Genomic DNA, 20,840 nt, shown 5'->3' on the forward strand with positions numbered 1-20,840 from the left:
CTTTTGTAGGATCCGGTATCCGGTTCCGGATCCGGCAGGATCTTATTCAGTGGATCTGGTATCCGGCAGGATCCTAAAAATCAGGATCCGGTGCATCTCTAGTTTTTTCCACAACGGCGAATACTGCTATTGTGCAGTACTTACTGTTTTTGCTCAATATGTGACTCAAAGTAATATTTTCACAGTAGTTGTCTGTTTTTTCGAAAAGCAGTAGAATGCTGTTGCAGAATTTCCGTAAATAAACAGCTATTTGTTACAGTGTACCTATCCATCCAATAAGAAAAGCGGAACATTACGAAGGTGTCTCATTTTTGTCCATGGCTGTATTAGCCTAGGAAACTAGCCCCACCGGCATGTGGCCAAAATTATTTTTGCCTGCGAGTGGGTGTCATTCATCGGGGCCAGACTAAATATTCACATTTAATCTCACATTTAGTTTGGCTTGGTTTAGTTTTGACTTTACAACTTTGCAGACATAGACATAGACTTTAGGTTTGGACACAGACAGTTAGACATAGACAGTACACATACATTACACCTAGAGTACCTATACAATACCTTATAAACATATTAAGTGCAGACTGGGCAGCAAACATACATAGAACATGTATTAAGAAGACGTATTGTTGTGCATTTCCAGTTATGTCCTATTGTGACGATTCTGACATGGTGATAGTAGCATTGTGAAATAATAATAAATATAAAGTAAGCAATTGTAATGTGCAATATTTTCAACTAGTTGGTAGCTAGTTTTCCTGTACAGTCATTCAAATAACAGGCATGAAGCAGCAGCAACATGTGTGTGTGTGTGTGCATGTGTGCTTTTGAGTTAGTTCAGTGTGTGTGTGTGTGTGTGTGTGTGTGTGTGTGTGTGTGTGTGTGTGTGTGTGTGCTTTTTGAGTCAGTGTAATGTGTGTGTGTTTGTGTTTTGAGTTAGTGCAAATAGAGTGTGCAATCACGATGCAGTGTAGGGGGGGGGTGCTATCAGTGTGTGTGTGTGTGTGTGTGTGTGTGTGTGTGTGTGTGTGTGTGTGTGTGTGTGTGTGTGTGTGTGTTTGAGTTAGTGCAAGTAGAATGTGCAATCACAATTCAGTGTTGGGGGGGGGAGCTATCAGTGATAGGAGGGCGGGTTAAGTGTTCAGCAACCTTATTGCTTGGTGGTACGGATTGGAAGCAGAGGCACCTGTACCTCTTTCGAGAGGGCAGGATGCTGAACAGTTTGTGTGCCGGGTGGCTTGCGTCTTTGGTGATCATCAGTGCTTTGCGGGTGAGGCGGGTGGTGTAAATGTCCTGTAGGGACGGGAGTGGCACTCCAATGATCTTCCTTGCTGTAATCACTACGCGCTGGAGCATCTCCCTGTTTTGCTCCGTGCAGCGTCCTCCCCACACTGTGATGCAAGTGGACAGGGTGCTCTCTATGGTTCCTCTGTAAAATGTTGTCATGATGGAGGGTGTGGCACTTGCCTTCTTCAGTTTGCACAAGAAGTAGATCACCAGTGTTGTATCGTCCGCATTCCACAAGCTTCACACGATGGTTTGTGCTGTGGGTAGTTGTGCAGTCATGTGTCAGCAGCGTGAACAGCAGGGGGCTAAGCACACAACCTTGCGGGGCCCCCGTGCTCAGGGTCAGGGTGCTTGAGGTGTTATTCCATACGCATACTGCTTGTGGTCTCTGCAACAGAAAGTCCAGCAGCCAGTTGCAGATGGAGGTGCTGAATCATACCTTGTCCAGTTTACTGATGAGTTGTTGTGGTATTATGGTATTGAATGCTGAACTGAAGTCAATGAACAGCATTCTCACATATGAGTCTTTATTGTCCAAGTGGGTGAGGTCTGGATGGAGGGCAGAGCAAATTGCATCCTCCGTGGATCGCTTGGCTCGGTATGCAAACTGGTAGGGGTCCAGGGTGGGGGGTAGGGTGGCTTCGATGTGTGACATGACTAGCTGTTCGAAGCACTTCATGATTATGGGTGTGAGTGCTACAGGACGGTAGTCATTGAAGCATGATGGCGATGATTTCTTCGGCACGGGTATGATGGTGGCAGCTTTGAAAAGTGATGGGATGATACATTAAAATGTAACTTGCAGGTTAAAGGAGAAAACCGTTTTTTTGACATTGGGCCCTTGATTTCACATTATTACATCATGTTCTAGTGACCCATGGTAGTTTTGTGTCATTTGGAGCCCTCCCGAAGATATTCGGTTTTGTCATATCCAAGTAACGTCTTCCTTTGGGCATCGAGTTGAAGGCACAAACTAAACTGTTCATATTTTTTTCTTTATGGTACGCCACCACCCATAACATGTATGGACATCACTACCGTCACAACATGCAGGTTTCGTCCCGCTTCTAATTTTTGAAATAAAAAGTCGCTGTGACATCATCAACGTGCGACGCCGACGCTGCCAGTTTGTTGACAGCAGACAGAGCTCGTTCGCCAGTGACTGAATAAGAACAAACGGGAGAATCCTATGAAAGTTTCTATTTAGTTGCAATGGGGTTGAGTTTGCACATATCCAGGATACAAAAATAAAATGTCAAGTCGGATAAAGTACAGTTTTCACCGGCTTCCTCTCGGCAATTGGGATATTTTGAAGCTGTGGCTTCACTAGTCACGGAACATCCCACGCTTACAACCATCTTACAATGCTTGGACCATCGGGTGTGTAATACCCCTTTCTCCGCAAAGGACTTTAATTCCAGGAAAAGATGGCAAAGGGTTTCAACAACAGCATACAAGAATGGTGTGCCGCTGACCGCTGAGGAGCATACAGACTAAACTGAGGTAAGCTGTTGCTAACTACCTAGCTTCCTGAACTTCTAGGTGCCAATGTTGTTGGAAGCTCATCTGCATGTACATCAGTGCAATGACTGGAACTAAACCGTAACTCGACTGTAAAAAGTTCAATTTAAAAACAAGAACATCATCACTATCTAGGGACACTGAATGCGTCAGTGTTCATCTGGTTGAACTATTCTGTAATAGTTCAACGTGGTTAACGGACCTGCTAGATTTGCCTACCGGGTACACAAAGATGACAGGCTGTTGGCTAAACCTGACAACATGGGAGTATCCGTGTATAAACCGTATTGTCCATTAGTCTCTACATGTACAAACCCCAACTCCGATGAAGTTGGGACGTTTGGTAAACAGTGAATAAAATCAAAATGCTATCATTTTCAAAACACTCAATCTATTCATTAGATGGAGAATAGTGAAAAGACAACATATTAAGTGTTAAAACTGAGAAAAAATATTGTTTTGGGGGACATATGTACTCATTTCTAATTTGAGAAATCCAACACGTCTCAAAAGAGTTGGGACGGGGACAATAAATGGCAGCAAATGTCGAGGAAGACTAAAAACAAAACAAAAGACACTTAACAGTTAAATACATTAACCGATTAAATGATTTTATATAAAAAACAGTGTTAATTCCTATCTTGGACATGATTTCACCAGCTTAAATGGTGGGTGTATTCCTTGTCATGTTTTGCAATGTTTTCCTTTCTGTAGTGCTTACAGTGTGACAGGTCTTGACCAAAAACCCACCATTTTATCATATGCTGGTCCTTATGATGGAGCCAAACTGTTAAAACATAGTAGAGAATGCAATTTGACCTTAATATGTGGCAGTAATCGAAGATCTCCCTTCAAAATATAATGCATGAGTGGCTTTTCATGCTGTTTAAAACCCATTTATACCATTCAGCACTGTATTTAACTCTACAGATGAGTGAGAACATCTTAACCAATGCACTACTGCATCCGCATGCCATCATAGAGGCTGACTTTTGAAGCTAGCACTAACACAAGTTGGATGGTCCATTTTCACTGTAGCACAGGATGTGCAATGCTCTATTATTGTCAAAAAGAATGGACTTCTACAACTTCTGCTGACTTCTGTAAGCAAAGGACAGTTTCCCATGTCTTCTGGGTCTATTTCAAGTGAGCTCAGGTGCTTAGGAGAATGTTAAACCCCTGTGTCATTTTCATGCATTAAGCTTTCTTAATATGGTCAATTTTCAATAGCTCTAGCACTCCAGGAATTAGAGTGAGACTACAGCCAATATATATTTCATGATGTCATGAACCTATACAATGATTTTATTAACAAAAATATGTCTTATATACACTCAATCGTGGTAAATCAAAGGGAATTCAAAAATGTATGTAATAACTATGGTAATTATTCCCTTTGCATCTTTAATTCTGAGTGACTCAGCCTCTCTGTGATGATCTTATACCTGGACACCTATATTGTCCGTCAGTACAATTCATTTTGAAATGTTCTTCTTTGCTGTTTTATCTTATTTGGATGTTTACTAAATTTCACTGATCCCCGTCCCAACTCTTTTGAGACGTGTTGGATTTATCAAATTAGAAATGAGTACATATGTCCCCCAAAACAATATGTTTTCTCGGTTTTAACACTTAATATGTTGTCTTTTCACTATTCTCCATCTAATGAATAGATTGAATGTTTTGAAAATGATAGCATTTTGATTTTATTCACTGTTTACCAAACGTCCCAACTTCATCGGAGTTGGGGTTAGTATTATGCAACGCGATCGACGTTACATGTTATCGAATGTGAAGATAACATGTAAGGGGAAACGGCGACCTCAGTAAAAACTACCCAGAGCCAGCTACACTATTCTCGTGTTGCCATGCCAAATTGTATCAGAAACATGTTTCTAACATCCGACAAGACTGACGGAAAACACAACTAATGTGCTTAGCCTACCACTGAACTACACGAAGTGTAACATGTCTTTACAGGAACTCTTTCAAAGTTGTAGATAATGTATTATAAACAAATTGCCAATAGGAGGTCATGTTTGTGGCTTGACAGCTATAGCTGTCAATCTATAGCCGTCATGCTATAGATAGTGTTTTCCCAGTGAAATGCAATGCTGAAGGCAGGTCTAAAAGTGGTGTCATTTCTTGAACACTGCATTCAATTTATTCATGTAAACCTTTAGCCAAAACGAAACACTTGCTCTGATCTACTGTGTGTGTACTGACATCTCACACATCTTATTTTTGTAAAGAACAACCATGTCAGTCAGTAAGCATCCATTTCTATCGTTTCAGCGTTGCATCCACAGATGGCTGTGCCTACTGTGCATCAGCAGTATTCATCGATGGGAGGAAGATGGTCCTCAGTACACCTGCCAACATCCACCCTTGACTGATGAGGAGCAAGAGAGAACAGCGGATAGCACCAGATCCCCCTGCCACTGCTTCTCACATTGCATGATCCGAATGTGTGCTGGAAGTCTATCACCACAGGTTAGCAGACATTGTTATCATGGTAGATTACATTGCTATTGCTGGCTTTCAGGCTAAACATTACAAATGCCTTTGATGTTCCCAATGGAACAAACAGTTGACATGTATAGTAAAATTTACTTTTTTTTCTTGTTGTCATTTATCATAGCAGGAATCCGGAGGAGTTTCATTCAGTTGCTGCATTGTGATGACAACCAGAAACAACTGGAGACTTTTCTGGCTTCGTAGATGCAGAGATTCTGAATGTCTTCCTGATACACCTTCTACATTTTCTACATCCTGTCTGCATTGTGATCATATAAAGTGGACACCATCTTCATTATGCCATCTGAGTTACAGAAGTATTTGTAAATATATTTCATGTACCGGTAAATATGTAATTACCATTATCAATTATTTCTGCTTCATATAAAAGGAACCGAAACAAGCACCGTTTTTATTTGGACTTTATTTGAAATGTAATGCAGTTACCAACAGCACAGTCTGTCTTTGCGGTACATCATTCGGTCAGCACAACAAAGGGAACACTAAGAGCCCATGAAGCTACCTCATTACAAAAAAATATGTTAGACTAGGTGTTAGTTCTGTCTACCAAAACGACTGCTTCGTCTAGCCACTGAAATACTTTTTTTGTCAGGCCTCAGCACTGGAGGATTGTTTTGTAGTAGGGATGTCTTGTAGCGTTCAGTGTACTCCAAAGGTGGGGAACCTGTCTAATCCGGCCCCAGATATGATTGAAATGTGCAGTTTCACATGAAATCTCAAATATGACGTGTTTTGTTTGTAAATCTTTGAAATTACATTTGTGATAGTACCACCCTTGGAGGACCACGAATGAGAAGAGTTCCTCGTCCCTGGTGTATACAAAGGTTGGGTCATCCCTCAACTCCAGCACATACTTTTCCTTCCTGAAGGCATGTGTGGTTTTCTCGTAGATGGGCTTTGAAACACAACCTCTGTGTTGTCTTGAATACGGTTTCGCCCAACAGAGTTCACCTAGGAAAAAAAGAGTGTTTTGAGGTTCTAGTAAATTATTCGATAGGCATGTCATAGGCGTTTCTGTTCTGATCTGGAAAACACTGAATGAGGTGTTATTATTCTTGTGTTTAGCCACTACTGTAAATTCAAGAGAGCCAGAGGGTAGGCCACAGGACTCTAATCCTAGGATGGCCTGAGTAAATGGGAATATTCAAACAAACACAGGGTACAATATGCGACCTTGCATCCTCCACTTGTGATTGTGGCCTCACGTTTTGCTGATGCAAACAGTAAAATTTCCCCGCTGTCAGCCTAGCCACAATTTTTGGAGGATTATTCTTCATTCACCATCCAGTTTGCAAATGAGAAAACGACTTTACAATTGAGCTTTTCCGACATATTGAAATATCACAACATATTACTTCCCGGTACGAGGCCAGCAAAAGTGGGGGACGCTAGGTCGCATATTGGAACGCACACACACACTCTATTGTAAAGGACTAATACAGTCCAGTAAGGCAGTGGTGCACACATTCAAAATACAGGTGCGGGACAAAATGGTCAGACAACAATAAAGTTGAATGCCTGCACGATTGCTCCTGTTGTGCATTTTTTTTAAAATCTTTTTTTCCCTTTGGGACAAGAAATCATTTTTTTAAAGTGAAACAGGAACAAGTGTGCAGATATTCACCTTTATTTTCAAAGCACAAGTACAGAAATTGTATTCTTACCTTCAGTGGTAGCCTGTTGTCTGTCTGCCAACATTTTCATTATCCAGGGCTACAAACTGTGCACGCTGGCGTGGAATCATGCAGTCTCTTGATAAAATATTTCAGCATCACTGAATGAAACTCCTCCAGGATTCCTGCTATGATATGTGACAACAAAAAAGTAAATTTTACTATACATGTCAATTGTTTGTTCCTTTGGGAACATCAAAGGCATTTGTAATGTTTAGCCTGAAAGCCAACAATAGCAATATAATCTACCATGATAACAATGTCTGCTAACCTGTGGTGATAGACTTCCAGCACACACTCGGATCATGCAATGTGAGAAGCAGTGGCAGGGGGATCTGGTGCTATCCGCTGTTCTCTCTTGCTCCTCATCAGTCAAGGGTGGATGTTGGCAGGTGTACTGAGGACCATCTTCCTCCCATCGATGAATACTGCTGATGCACAGTAGGCACAGCCATCTGTGGATGCAACGCTGAAACGATAGAAGTGGATGCTTACTGACTGACATGGTTGTTCTTTACAAAAATAAGATGTGTGAGATGTCAGTACACACAGTAGATTAGAGCAAGGGTTTTCATGTTTTGGCTACAGGTTTACATGAATAAATTGAATGCAGTATTCAATAAATGAAAGCACTTTTAGACCTGCCTTCAGCATTGCATTTCACTGGGAAAACTATAGCTGTCAAGCCACAAACATGACCTCCTATTGGCAATATGTTTATAATACATTATCTACAACTTTGAAAGACTTCCTGTAAAAACATGTTACACTTCGTGTAGTTTAGTGGTAGACTAAGCACATTTGTTGTGTTTTCCTTCAGTCTTGTCGGATGTTTGAAACATGTTTCTGATACAATTTGGCATGGCAACACGAGAATAGTGTAGCTGGCTCTGGGTATTAGCCGATAGTATTTTTTTTTTACTGAGGTCGCCGTTTCCCCTTACATGTTATCTTCACATTCGATAACATGTAAAGTCGATCGCGTTGCATAATACATGTAGAGACTGATGGACAATACGGTTTATACACGGATACTCCCATGTTATGTCGGGTTTAGCCAACAGCCTGTCATCTTTGTGTACCCAGTAGGCAAATCTAGCACCTCCGTTTTTACCACGTTACTGAACGATTACGGAATAGTTCGACCAGATGAACACTGACGCTTTCAGTTTCCCTAGATAGTGTTGTTGTTTTTAAATTAAACTTTTTACAGTCGAGTTACATAGGTTTAGCTCCAGCCATTGCACTGATGTATGTAGATGAGCTTCCAACAACATTGGCACCTCTAGTAGAAGTTCAGAAAGCTAGGTAGTTAGCAACATCTTACCTCTATTTAGTATGCTCCTCAGCGGTCAGCGGCATATCATTCTTGTATGCTGTTGTTGAAACCCCTTGCCATCTTTTCCTGGAATTAAAGTCCTTTGCGGAGAAAGGGGTATTACACACCCGATGGTCCAAGCATTGTAAGATGGTTGTAAGCGTGGGATGTTCAATGTCCTAGTGAACCACAGCTTCAAAATATCCCAATTGCCGAGAGGAAGCCGGTGAAAACTGTACTTTATCCGACTTGACATTTTATTTTTGTATCCTGGATATGTGCAAACTCAACCCCATTGCAACTAAATAGAAACTTTCATAGGATTCTCCCGTTTGTCCTTATTCAGTCGCTGGCGAACGAGCTCTGTCTCTGCTGTCAACAAACTGGCAGCGTCGGCGTCGCACGTTGATGATGTCACAGCGACTTTTTATTTCAAAAATTAGAAGCGGGACGAAACCTGCATGTTGTGACGGTAGTGATGTCCATACATGTTATGGGTGGTGGCGTACCATAAAGAAAAAAATATGAACAGTTTAGTTTGTGCCTTCAACTCGATGCCCAAAGGAAGACGTTACTTGGATATGACAAAACCGAATATCTTCGGGAGGGCTCCAAATGACACAAAACTACCATGGGTCACTAGAACAGTTCTGTAAACATCAACCTGATGCACTGACTCGGACACATCATCAGTGTTGTTTCCTGGAGTCACTGGGTGTTTCGGGTCTTACAACAGACACCCTCGACCAGGCGACCCGACCAGGGCTGATCAGACCCCGGCCTGTGTCCGAGTGGCATTCTACTCCCCCCACCTCTCTCCCCTCCTCAGCCAGAGCCATCTGGACGCTTTTTCAGCTGCCTCTGTGTTGTTGTTGATGGCTCTCTTCCGATTGGCCCCTGTTATGCCTAGTGTTCCGTAGGCTTTGCTCAGGGAGTGGCTGGCAAATCCCCGGCTCCCTACCTCCACTGGCATACATCTAGTTCTCCAGCCATTTCTGCGACAGTCCTCCACCAGCTCCTGGTACTTCTCCCTTTTCCTCTCCTGCGCCTCCTCCATCCTATCTTCCCATGGAACTGTCAGCTCGAGCATGACCAGTTGCTTTGTAGCCTCAGAGACCAGGATGATGTCTGGTCTCAATCTGGACTGGGTGATGTGGGTGGCATCTCCAGGTCAACTGTCATCACCCAGTCTCGGGCTGTAGAGAGCACCCCAGCCGCGGAGCCCTTTGGTGTTCTCTCGGGCTTCTGTCCCGCCTTCACAAACTGGATGGCCTTGGCGGTAGCTTGGGTGCATCGGCTATCCTTGATTCCCTTGCTGATTGCCTCAGCTATGGACTTCAGGACCTGATCGTGCCTCCATCGATAGCGACCCTCGCTCAGTGCCCTGGAGCAGCTGCTTAAGATGTGTTCCAAGGTCCCCATCTTGGAACACAGTGGACATGCGGGTGTCTCTATTTTGCCCCAGGTGTACAGGTTAGATGGGCTCGGGAGGACATCATACACCCCTTGGATCAGGAACTTGATCCTCTGGGGGTTCCACTGCCAGATGTCCTTCCAGGTGATGTTGCGCTCCATCGCCTGCTCCCACTTCATCCAGGCTCCTTGCTGCTTCATGGCCACTGCTCTGCTGGTTCGCTCCTCCTCCACTGAAGCCCGCACCTCCTCCTGCACCAGCCTCTGCCTCTCCCTCCCAGTGGCAGTCTTGTACTGGGTTGTTGTTGACATCCCAAGTCCCGCTCTGCCTTGCGCCACTGTGCCGAGGATGGCCTTGTGCTTCAGCCGAGACTCTGCTTGCTGGACTGCATCGGCCGCCCTCCACTTCCTCCCTGTCCTCACCATGATTCCTGCCCCGGACACTTTGGCATCCCTGGATCCTGCGTACTGCAGGTGTTCCCGTGTCCGTGTCACGATGAACTCCTCTCTGACTGAGCTGAAGGGGAGCCTGAGCTTGTTGGTGTTTCCATACAGCCCGATGTTGCTAAAGCTGCGTGGTAAGCCCAGCCATCTGCGCAGATAGCTGCTCACCTTCTGCTCCAAGCCTTCCACCACGGTCATGGGCACCTCGTAGATGAGGAGAGGCCAGAGGATTCTTGGGAGGATTCCATGTTGGTACATCCAGGCCTTGAATCTACCAGGGAGCCCAGACTTGTCCACTGTTCTCAGCCATCCATCCAAGTCAGCACTGGTTGCCTTGATGGAGTCTCTGTCATTCAGGCTGCAGTTGAAGACCTTCCCCAGGCTCTTCACTGGTTTCTCAGTGACTGACGGGATCAGATGTTCTCCCAAACTGAAGCGGAATTTGTCTGAGACCTTCCCTTTCCGTAGTACCAGAGACCTGGACTTTGCTGGCTTGAAACACATGCGTGCCCAAGCCATGATCCTTTCCAACCCCTGGAGAATCCATCTGGCTCCTGGAACAGTTGTTGTCGTCACAGTGAGGTCGTCCATGAAGGCTCTGATAGGCGGTTGCCTTACTCCAGACTTGCTGAGTGGACCTCTGCATTCGGTTTCAGCTCCCTTGGCAAGCATATTCATCGCCAGTGCGAAGAGGGTCACTGAGATGGTGCAACCAGTGATTATGCCCACTTCCAGCTGGTGCCAATCAGATGTCAGCTGACCGGATGACACTCTCAAGCTGAACTTGCTGTAGTAGTCCAGGATGAGGCTTTTCACCTTCTGGGGTACATGGTGCTTCTCCAGTGCGACCTCCACCAGCTTATGGGGTAAGGAACCATATGCGTTGGTGAGATCCAGCCACAGCACAGCCAGGTCACCTCTGCCCTCTTTCGCCTCCCTGATGAGCTGGGTTACCACTCCTGTGTGTTCCAGGCAACCGGGAACTCCCGGTATCCCTCCCTTCTGCACAGACGTGTCGATGTAATTATTGGTCAGCAGGAAGTTGGAGAGTCTCCTGGCCACGATGCTGAAGAAGATTTTACTCTCCACACTTAACAAGGAGATTACCCGAAACTGGTCGATGTTCTCAGACTTTTCTTCTTTCGGTATGTACACTCCCTCAGCATACCTCCATGGCTGGGCAATCTTCCCTCTCCTCCAGATCACCTTCAGGGCCTTCCAAAGCCGGCGTAGCAGTTTCGGGCAGTTCTTATAAACCTTATATGGCACACCGCTCGGGCCTGGAGCTGAGCTTGATCTTGCTCTCCTCACCACTTCCTCCACTTCCCTTAGGCTTGGCTCCTTCAGGTTGAAGTCTGAAGTAGGCTCTGGTGGTTCTATCAGTGCATTGCATGGGCCTAGCGGTTGTTCTCTGTTGGGGTCACTGTATGTGGCCTTGAGATGGTTGTTGATCTCCTCCTTCGAGCAGGTGAGGCGGCCCGCCCTCTTTTGGCCAAGTAGCTGCTTGGTCAAATTGAAAGGGTTAGCCAGGAAAGCTGCCCTCTTCCTGGCTCTTTCTTTCCGCCTCCTCCTGTGGAACTCTGCTCTCCGCAGGGTCAGCAGCTGCTTCCTCAGGATTGCTCTCAGGTCTGCTAGGCCCCCTCGCTCAGCATCTCCTGCTCTTCTGTATTGCTTCTTCAGCAGCTTGAGCTCTTCCCTGCACTGCTGGATTTTCCTTGCTCTGTGGCTTGGAGCATAAGCCGATGGTGCTGGCTTAGGAGCCTCGGTTCCAAAACGCTCTGCTGCGATGTTCACTATGAGCGTTGCCATTGTTCTCAGCCTCTGGTCCACATCCCCCTTGGCGGTCACCTCCAGGATCTGGTCCACATCCTCATCAAACTGCTTCCACTCTGCTCTCTTTGAGGACTGGGGCCACTGGATCCTTGGTTGAGCTGAAGGAGCACTGCCCGTTGCTGGAGCTTGCTGTCTCTGGAAATCCTGCAGGTTGTTGGGAGTTACCTGGAGAGGGCTCTGGGTATCAGGTGGGCTGCTGGCAGCAGGCGTTGGTGACACTAGGAGGCTCAGTGCCAATGGGTTGCCTCCGGGCCAAGCTCCTCCTGCGTCGGACCAGAAGTAACTTCTGTGGGTGCATTGTATCATCGTTGCCACTGTCAAGCATCTCATCCTGCCTTGACGTATCTTAAGGCCTCTCTTGTTCTTGCAGGTTTTTCCAGAGATGTTGTTGCCGTTGTCGTTCCTTCGTTGTTCCAAGTCGTCATTCTTGGGTCCGTCCTGGTGAGGTGCTCATTCTCCCCCCCTCTCGGGCACCCCTGGGGGTATTTCTCATTAGTGGGTTTTGTAGCTTGCTTTGGGTTCTTCTTGTCAGAAGAATTGGTTTGGGCTGCCAACCCTCCCCAACCCGGGTTGCCGTCTCTCCGGCCGTCCTCTGTCTCTCCAGATGTCACCACACTCTTCGTGGTCGTCACCCAGTCTATTCCTGGTTGTCACTGGTTTCCCAGGTTGTTTCAGTTCTGTAAACATCAACCTGATGCACTTACTGATGTAATAATGTGAAATCAAGGGCCCAATGTCAAAAAAACGGTTTTCTCCTTTAAACACCACTAAATTGTCAAAATAACTGCCGTGTCTTTTAAAAACACATTTAATCTGTGGGGTCACTGGCCTAAAGCAATACAGAATTTCCATGCATTAAACAATCAGATTATGCGTGTAGGAATAGTAGTGTGCTCAGCACCAGAAAGGCATTCTAGGATTTGTTTAACATAGGGGTCATTCCACGTCAAATCTCCGAATCATCCCACACGACCATCTCAGATCTGGCAGAAAAAAATCAAGGAGGTTCACAAACGTCCCAATAGGAAAAGTGCAAAATTATAGCTCTCAACTCCTCATAGTTTTGTCATTAAAAATGTTTTTGTCAGGTACCCCCCTGACTCGTTTGGAACAGACTTCTCAGAGAGCCCACTTTCAGAGTGTTGTATCTAAAAAACTACTTTAAGTAGGTCCTTATGAACTTCAAGGGGTAACATTTGGAACATGTACTTGTGACATGTGGATTTTCACACATCCTTTTGTCATTTACCACCGTTTTCTGGGGGCTTAAAGTTGCTTGAAAAATTCTCACCTTTGAATTTGTGGGCATCTTTGAAGGACTGTGGTAAGTGCAGTTTTAAAGAAAGAGGTTTGATATGGACAATGTACAGTGCCCTCCATAATTATTGGCACCCCTGGTTGAGATGTGTTAAAAGCCTTAAAATAAATTCAGTGTTTATTGCAGAAGAATACTGTCACACTGAAAATTGTAGGAAAATGTAGCCTTCAACTCAAATGAATTGTAAGAAAATAAAAAAATCCCTGACTAAAAAATATTGTGGATATGATCTATTGGATGTTTAAGCCATCACATACATTTTTTCATCACCTGTTTAAGCCATCACATACATTTTTTCATCACCTAACAATTTCCAGGAAATAAATATAATTGAAGCATTTCTGACATTTCTACAGTAGTTTACAAAGTTTACCAGAGTATGTAGGAACATTTAATTAGTAATTCATCACTTCCTGTTTCCCTGGGTATAAATATGACGTGACACCAAGGCCATTTCTCTTATCCACTCTTAAACATGGGAAAGACAAAGGAACACAGCATACAAGTGAGGCAGATGTGCGTCGACCTTCACAGGTCAGGCAGAGGCTACAAGAAGATTGCCACTCAACTGCAGCTGCCCATATCCACTGTGAGAGGAATAATTAAGAAGTTCAAAACAACTGGAACAGTGGTAAACAAGCCTGGACGAGGACCCAAGTTTATTTTGCCACCACGCACAGTGAGGAGGATGGTAAGAGAAATCAAAAGATCTCCAAAGCTCACTGTTACAGAATTACAACAAATGGTAGCATCCTGGGGTCACAAAGTCTCCAAATCAACCATCAGGCGCTGTCTACACGCCAACAAGCTGTTTGGGAGGCATGCACGGAGAAAACCTTTCCTCACTCACAATCATAAACGCAAGCGTCTGGAGTTCGCCAAGCGGTATTGGGGCTTCAACTGGGACCGTGTGCTTTGGTCAGATGAGACCAAGATTGAGCTTTTTGGCAACAAACACTCTAAGTGGGTCTGGCGTACCACGAAAGATGCGCATGCTGAAATGCACCTCATACCCACTGTGAAGTATGGGGGTGGGTCAGTGATGCTGTGGGGCTGTTTCGCTTCCAAAGGCCCTGGGAACCTTGTTAGGGTGCATGGCATCATGAATGCTTTGAAATATCAGGACATTTTAAATCAAAATCTGTTGCCCTCTGCCCGAAAGCTGAAGCTGGGTCGTCACTGGGTCTTTCAGCAAGACAATGACCCTAAACATATGGCCAAATCTACACAGAAATGGTTCACCAGACACAAAATCAAGCTCCTCCCATGGCCATCTCAGTCCCCTGACCTCAACCCCATTGAGAACCTGTGGGGTGAGCTGAAGAGGAGAGTACAGAGGAGAGGACCCAGGTCTCTGGATGATTTAGAGAGATTCTGCAAAGAGGAATGGCTGAAGATCCCTCTTTCTCTCTTTTCCCATCTTGTGAAACATTATAGGAGAAGATTAGGTGCTGTTTTGTTGGCAAAAGGGGGTTGTACAAAATATTAACACCAGGGGTGCTAATAATTGTGACACACATTATTTGATGTCAAATAATTATTTCTTTATGTGGGATTTTTTCCCCACTGAATAAATGCACTTGTATTGAAGGTTGGATTTTTCTCTTTTTTTCCATTAAGGTCCCATATTATTTAGAAAAAAAAATAAAATAATTGGAAGCTAAAAAACACATCTCAACCAGGGGTGCCAATAATTAATGGAGGGCACTGTATGTTCCCAACCATTCTGTGCATGTTGTGTTGAAAGACTGATCTTCTGCGATTAACAGTTTAGAAGATATGAAGTCTTTAAAATGGAAAAACTGAAACTTGGTGCCATCTTTGCCACGTTATTAAAAAAATGTCACGACTCACCACCATATTATCATCAGTTTTGGACAGATTAGATGTCTGTTCTTAACATATCCAAAAACTGGGATGGTATTCTGCCTCATTTGGTCACAATTATTTTTAAAAATCCACTGTTGTGTGACTTCCACAGCTCCTATGAAAACCTGATATTGGGGGGCAACTTTGCCATGCTATACCAAAACAATGACAGCAATCACCACAATGAACTGAACAGTTTTGGAAAGATAGGATGTCTGTTTGTAACATATCCAAAAACTGGGATGGTGTTCTGCATCAATCTCTTGTAATGACTCTTGAAAAACCCTGCAGCAGCTCCTGTGAAAATGCCTAAGTCACATGAATTACCAGGGGCGGAGCTATAGGGGGACAAGCAGGGCATTTGTCCAGGGCCCTCCTGAATTTGTGGTAGGGGCCATAATCATGATATTTGCAGACTTTTGGGTGCCAATCTATTTGGGCTGACACTGTGAATGACAGGCAGTTTGACTTGGGCATTTTTGATACAAGAAATGTGACTTGAGTATTTTTGAAGCACACAATAAGAAACAGTTGAGTGATTTATATACCATTATTATTTTTCTTTTTCTTTTAGCTTTTAGGTAACTAAATTTTTTGGTAACTAAATGTTCGTGAATTAAAGGTTATGGCCATGTGTTTAAACCTCAACACTGTAGGAGTTAACATTTTGCTATTATACCGTAAAGTAAGTCTTGAATTGCAGTTGTGATAAATTAATTGAATCATTCTGATTTGTAAAGTAGCATTGTTAACACATAGTCTTGATACAGGATGTTTGCCAAACTTTATTTCAGCATATGATTTTTTAAACAAATTTCTTTTAGCTGTAAAGATATTTTGATATTTTACTTTGATACATTTCAAATTTCCCATCACTTCTGCAACTTTGCTCTGTTAGTAGAGGTGCATATCAAATGATTCAACACAGAGATCTTTGCCATGAACCAATACAATGCGCTAGGTTCCTCGGTCATGGTTAGGACTGGGGCGGGGCCAAGTTCTATGAACAGGTCACCTTTGTCATGGTTTTTTTTTGGGGGGTGGGACACTTTTATTATCATGGAGAAGAGAAAAAAACAGTGATGATACAAAAGGAGGAGACTGTTCGTAAGGAGGTAACCTGACTAAACAGCTGTCCTGCCCCTCCAATCACCATGACTGAGCTACCCTGAGCATGGTGCTAGACCACTGCAATACTGACTAAATGCTCATCAAGGGTCAACTCTGTCACAGAGCTGAGCAATGGAAGCACTTATGTTTGCTGTTCTACATTAACCCTGATGAGTTTGCCAAAATGGACATATATGTATACAAAGTTGGTAAACAAGTTAATAAAGGTTATGAATTGTAATAAAAAGCATTGAGATGTGGTGATAGTCAGGATGTACTTGTTTCAAGATCTACGGGGATGTTTCAGTGATTCAACATTTCATCACTTTATTCCGGTATTTGGTTTTCAGTGCCTAAAGATGAAGTTTACACACATCTATAACCTTTGATTTACTGAAATGTAGTTACAGAAAAAGCTGAAAAAAACCTCTGTCAACAGCCACTTTTACTTTTTTGCCGTATTATATTGAGTGTGTCGAAAATGCTCAAGTCAAATATCTTGTATCAAAAATGTCTGACTCAAATTGCTCAAGTCATTCACAGTGGCAGAACAATTGCACATAGGGCCTCATGGCAAATACCGGTGGATAGGGCCCCCATGTAGCCTGCAAAGATCAGAGTAGGGGCCCCACCTCAACAGACCAGCGAGCTGCAGATGTCACACAGCCGTTTTTACAAGTCCATTCTTAAAAAATGAGACAGAGCACCACCCCAGTTTTTGGATATGTTAAAAACAGACATTGAGTCTTTCTAAAACTGTGAATGTCATAGTGGTGAGTTCTGTCATTTCTTTTGTATAACATGGCGAAGATGCCACTAATATCAATTTTTCATAGGAGCTGTGGAAGTCACACAACAGTGGGTTTTTGAAAAATCATTGTGACCAAATGAGGCAGAATACCATCCCAGTTTTTGGATATGTTAAGAACAGACATCTAATCTTTCCAAAACTGTTGATAATACAGTGGTGAGTAGTGACATTTTTTTATATAACATGGTAAAGATGGCACCCAGTTTCAGTTTTTCCATTTTAAAGACTTCATATCTTCTAAACTGTTCATCGCAGAAGATCAGTCTTTCAACACGATATGCACAGAATGGTTGGGAACATACATTGTCCATATCAAACTTCTGTCTTTAAAACTGCGCTTACCACAGTCCTTCAAAGATGGCCACAAATTCAAAGGTGAGAATTTTTCAAGCAACTTTAAGCCCCCAGAAAACGGTGGTAAATGACAAGAGGATGTGTGAAAATCCACATTTCACAAGTGCATGTTCCAAATGTTACCCCTTGATATTTGTAAGGACCTACTTAAAGCAGTTTTTTAGATACGGCAATCTGAAAGTGGGCTCTCTGAGAAGTCTGTTCCAAACGAGTCAGGGGGGTACCTGACAAAAACATTTTTAATGACAAAACTATGAGGAGTTGAGAGCTTTTCCAAGGGGGGATGGTATTTTCCCCGTACTCCCCTCACAATGTTTTATTGCCCCAAAAGCCACGTTAACAATAGCCACTGGACTTATTTTTTTCAGGACTTCAGTGATAGCCGTCCATGGCCATGAATCAATAAATAAATAAGAGCGGTGTTTTGATATAGTTATGGCTATTATGTTGAAATTATGGGTAATTCTGAGTAAAATATCTCTACCATGTTCACTAGCCAGTCTTGTGTCATTCCTTTGCGCGAGACCAGCTACATAAGGCGAAAGGCCGGCTATGCAAGCGAGGCGTTTCGAGAGGTACCCACGGTCTATTTAGATTCTCTTCCTCCAGCGAACGTTTCAAAAGTCACTTCAAGCAGTCCATAAAACACACCATAATATTAATAAATGAAAATTATCAGTCAATAAGCAGCAGATGAGACCAAAGCTCTGAAAACAGCACAACAAGCCGTCAGTATACATGGGTTCTAAATTTTGTTTATAACCTGACTGCGCGAAACTATCTGCGCACAACTCAACCTCTGATTGTTCTTGCCCCTCCTCATAACATTGTGATTAGAAACATTTAGAACCCATGTATAAGGCAGAGGGGGGAACCTTTTTCATTCGAGGGGCCACTTCAAATTCCACCTGCGTGCTCATTGGGTCATTCCACGCCAAATCTCCGAATCATCCCGCACGACCATCTCAGATTTGGCAGGAAAAAATCATGGAGGTTCACAAACGTCCCAATAGGAAAAGTGCAAAATTATAGCTCTCAACTCCTCATAGTTTTGTCATTAAAAATGTTTTTGTCAGGTACCCCCCTGACTCGTTTGGACCAGACTTCTCAGAGAGCCCACTTTCAGAGTGTTGTATCTAAAAAACTACTTTAAGTAGGTCCTTATGAATTTCAAGGGGTAACATTTGGAACATGTACTTGTGAAATGTGGATTTTCACACATCCTCTTGTCATTTACCACCGTTTTCTGGGGGCTTAAAGTTGCTTGAAAAATTCTCACCTTTGAATTTGTGGACATCTTTGAAGGACTGTGGTAAGTGCAGTTTTAAAGACAGAGGTTTGATATGGACAATGTATGTTCCCAACCATTCTGTGCATGTTGTGTTGAAAGATTGAACTTCTGCGATTAACAGTTTAGAAGATATAAAGTCTTTAAAATCGAAAAACTGAAACTTGGTGCCATCTTTGCCACGTTATTTAAAAAAAAATGTCACGACTCACCACCATATTATCAACAGTTTTGGAAAGATTAGATGTCTGTTCTTAACATATCCAAAAACTGGGATGGTATTCTGCCTCATTTGGTCACAATGATTTTTTTAAAAACCACTGTTGTGTGACTTCCACTGCTCCTATGAAAACCTGATATTGGGGGGCAACTTTGCCATGCTATACCAAAACAATGACAGCAATCACCACAATGAACTGAACAGTTTTGGAAAGATAGGATTGTCTGTTTGTAACATATCCAAAAACTGGGATGGTGTTCTGCATCAATGTCTTGTAATGACTCTTGAAAAAACCCTTTGCTGTTACATCAGCAGCTCCTGTGAAAATGACTAAGTCACATGAATTACCAGGGGCGGAGCTATAGGGGGACAAGCAGGGCATTTGTCCAGGGCCTTCCTGAATTTGTGGTAGGGGCCATAATCATGACCTTTGCAGACTTTTGGGTGCCAATCTATTTGGCATGCAAATGTGAATGACAAGCAGTTTGACTTGAGTATTTTTGAAGCACACAATAAGAAACAATTGAGTGATTTATATACCATTATTATTTTTCTTTTTCTTTTAGGTAACTAACATTTTTGGTAACTAAATGTTTGTGAATTAATGGTTATGGCCATGTGTTTAAACCTCAACACTGTAGGAGTTCACATTTTGCTATTATACCGTGAAGTAAGTCTTGAATTGCAGTAGTGATAAATTAATTGATTCATTCTGAATGGTAAAGTAGCATTGTTAACACATTGTCTTGATACAGGATGTTTGCCAAACTTTATTTCAGCATATGATTTTTTAAACAAATATCTTTCAACTGTAAAGATATTATTATTATATTATATAATATATTATATTATCTTTACAATTGAAAGATATTTATTTAAAAAATCATATGCTGAAATAAAGTTTGGCAAACATCCTGTATTAAGACAATGTGTTAACAATGCTACTTTACCATTCAGATATGTTGATACATTTCAAAATTCTTCATCATTTCTGCACGTTTGCTCTGTTAATAAAGATGCATTTCAACTGATTCTACACACAGACCTTTGCCATGAACCAATACAATGCGCTAGGTTCCTCGGTCATGGTTAGGACTGGGGCGGGGCCAAGTTCTATGAACAGGTCACCTTTGTCATGGTTTTTTGGAGGGGGTGGGACACTTTTATTATCATGGAGAAGAGAAAAAAACAGTGATGATACAAAAGGAGGAGACTGTTCGTAAGGAGGTAACCTCACTAAACAGCTGTCCTGCCCCTCCAATCACCATGACTGAGCTACCCTGAGCATGGTGGTAGACCACTGCAATACTGTCTGAATGCTCATCAAAAGTCGGTTCTATCACAGAGCTGAACAATGCAAGCATTAATATATGATGTTCTACATTCACCCTGAAGAGTTTGCAGAAGTGGACATACATGTATAAATAGAGTGAAACATAAATCAAAATGTAGAATAAATAATCACATGATTAAAGGTAATATCACATAATCAATCCAAAATAATCCACAGCAGACCTCATAACTGCATCAAAGTTGGTAAACAAGTTATTAAAGATTGTTATGAATTGTAATAAAAAGCATTGAAATGCGGTGATAGTCAGGATGTACTTGTTTCAAGATCTACGGGGATGTTTCAGTGATTCAACATTTCATCACTTTATTCCGGTATTTGGTTTTCAGTGCCTAAAGATGAAATTTACACACATCTATAACCTTTGATTTACTGGAATGTAGTTACAGAAAAAGCTGAAAAAAACCTCTGTCAACAGCCACTTTTACTTTTTTGCCGTATTTTATTGAGTGTTTTGAAAATGCTCAAGTCAAATATCTTGTAAAAAATTGTCTG

The 20,840-nt window shown here is 42.8% G+C and overlaps 1 protein-coding gene and 1 long non-coding RNA gene across 3 annotated transcripts in view; one reads left to right on the forward strand and one right to left on the reverse strand.

The window, feature by feature from the left end:
• The window catches only part of LOC134452969 (stonustoxin subunit beta-like), a 60,639-nt gene that overhangs the window by 31,209 nt on the left and 8,590 nt on the right, over positions 1–20,840 (forward strand). The window lies entirely within an intron of this gene.
• Positions 6,203–8,717, reverse strand: LOC134453094 (uncharacterized). 2 transcript variants are annotated; one of them, XR_010035549.1, is made up of 4 exons: positions 8,344–8,717; positions 7,288–7,485; positions 7,008–7,144; positions 6,203–6,294 (listed from the first exon to the last, which is right to left on the reverse strand). It is a non-coding gene; the product is annotated as an uncharacterized LOC134453094 (long non-coding RNA). The 2 variants fall into 2 exon arrangements; XR_010035548.1 differs by lacking the exon at positions 8,344–8,717 and having other exon boundaries at positions 7,288–7,715.

Source organism: Engraulis encrasicolus, chromosome 1 (genome assembly GCF_034702125.1).
Source record: "Engraulis encrasicolus isolate BLACKSEA-1 chromosome 1, IST_EnEncr_1.0, whole genome shotgun sequence".
Lineage (NCBI taxonomy): Eukaryota > Metazoa > Chordata > Actinopteri > Clupeiformes > Engraulidae > Engraulis > Engraulis encrasicolus.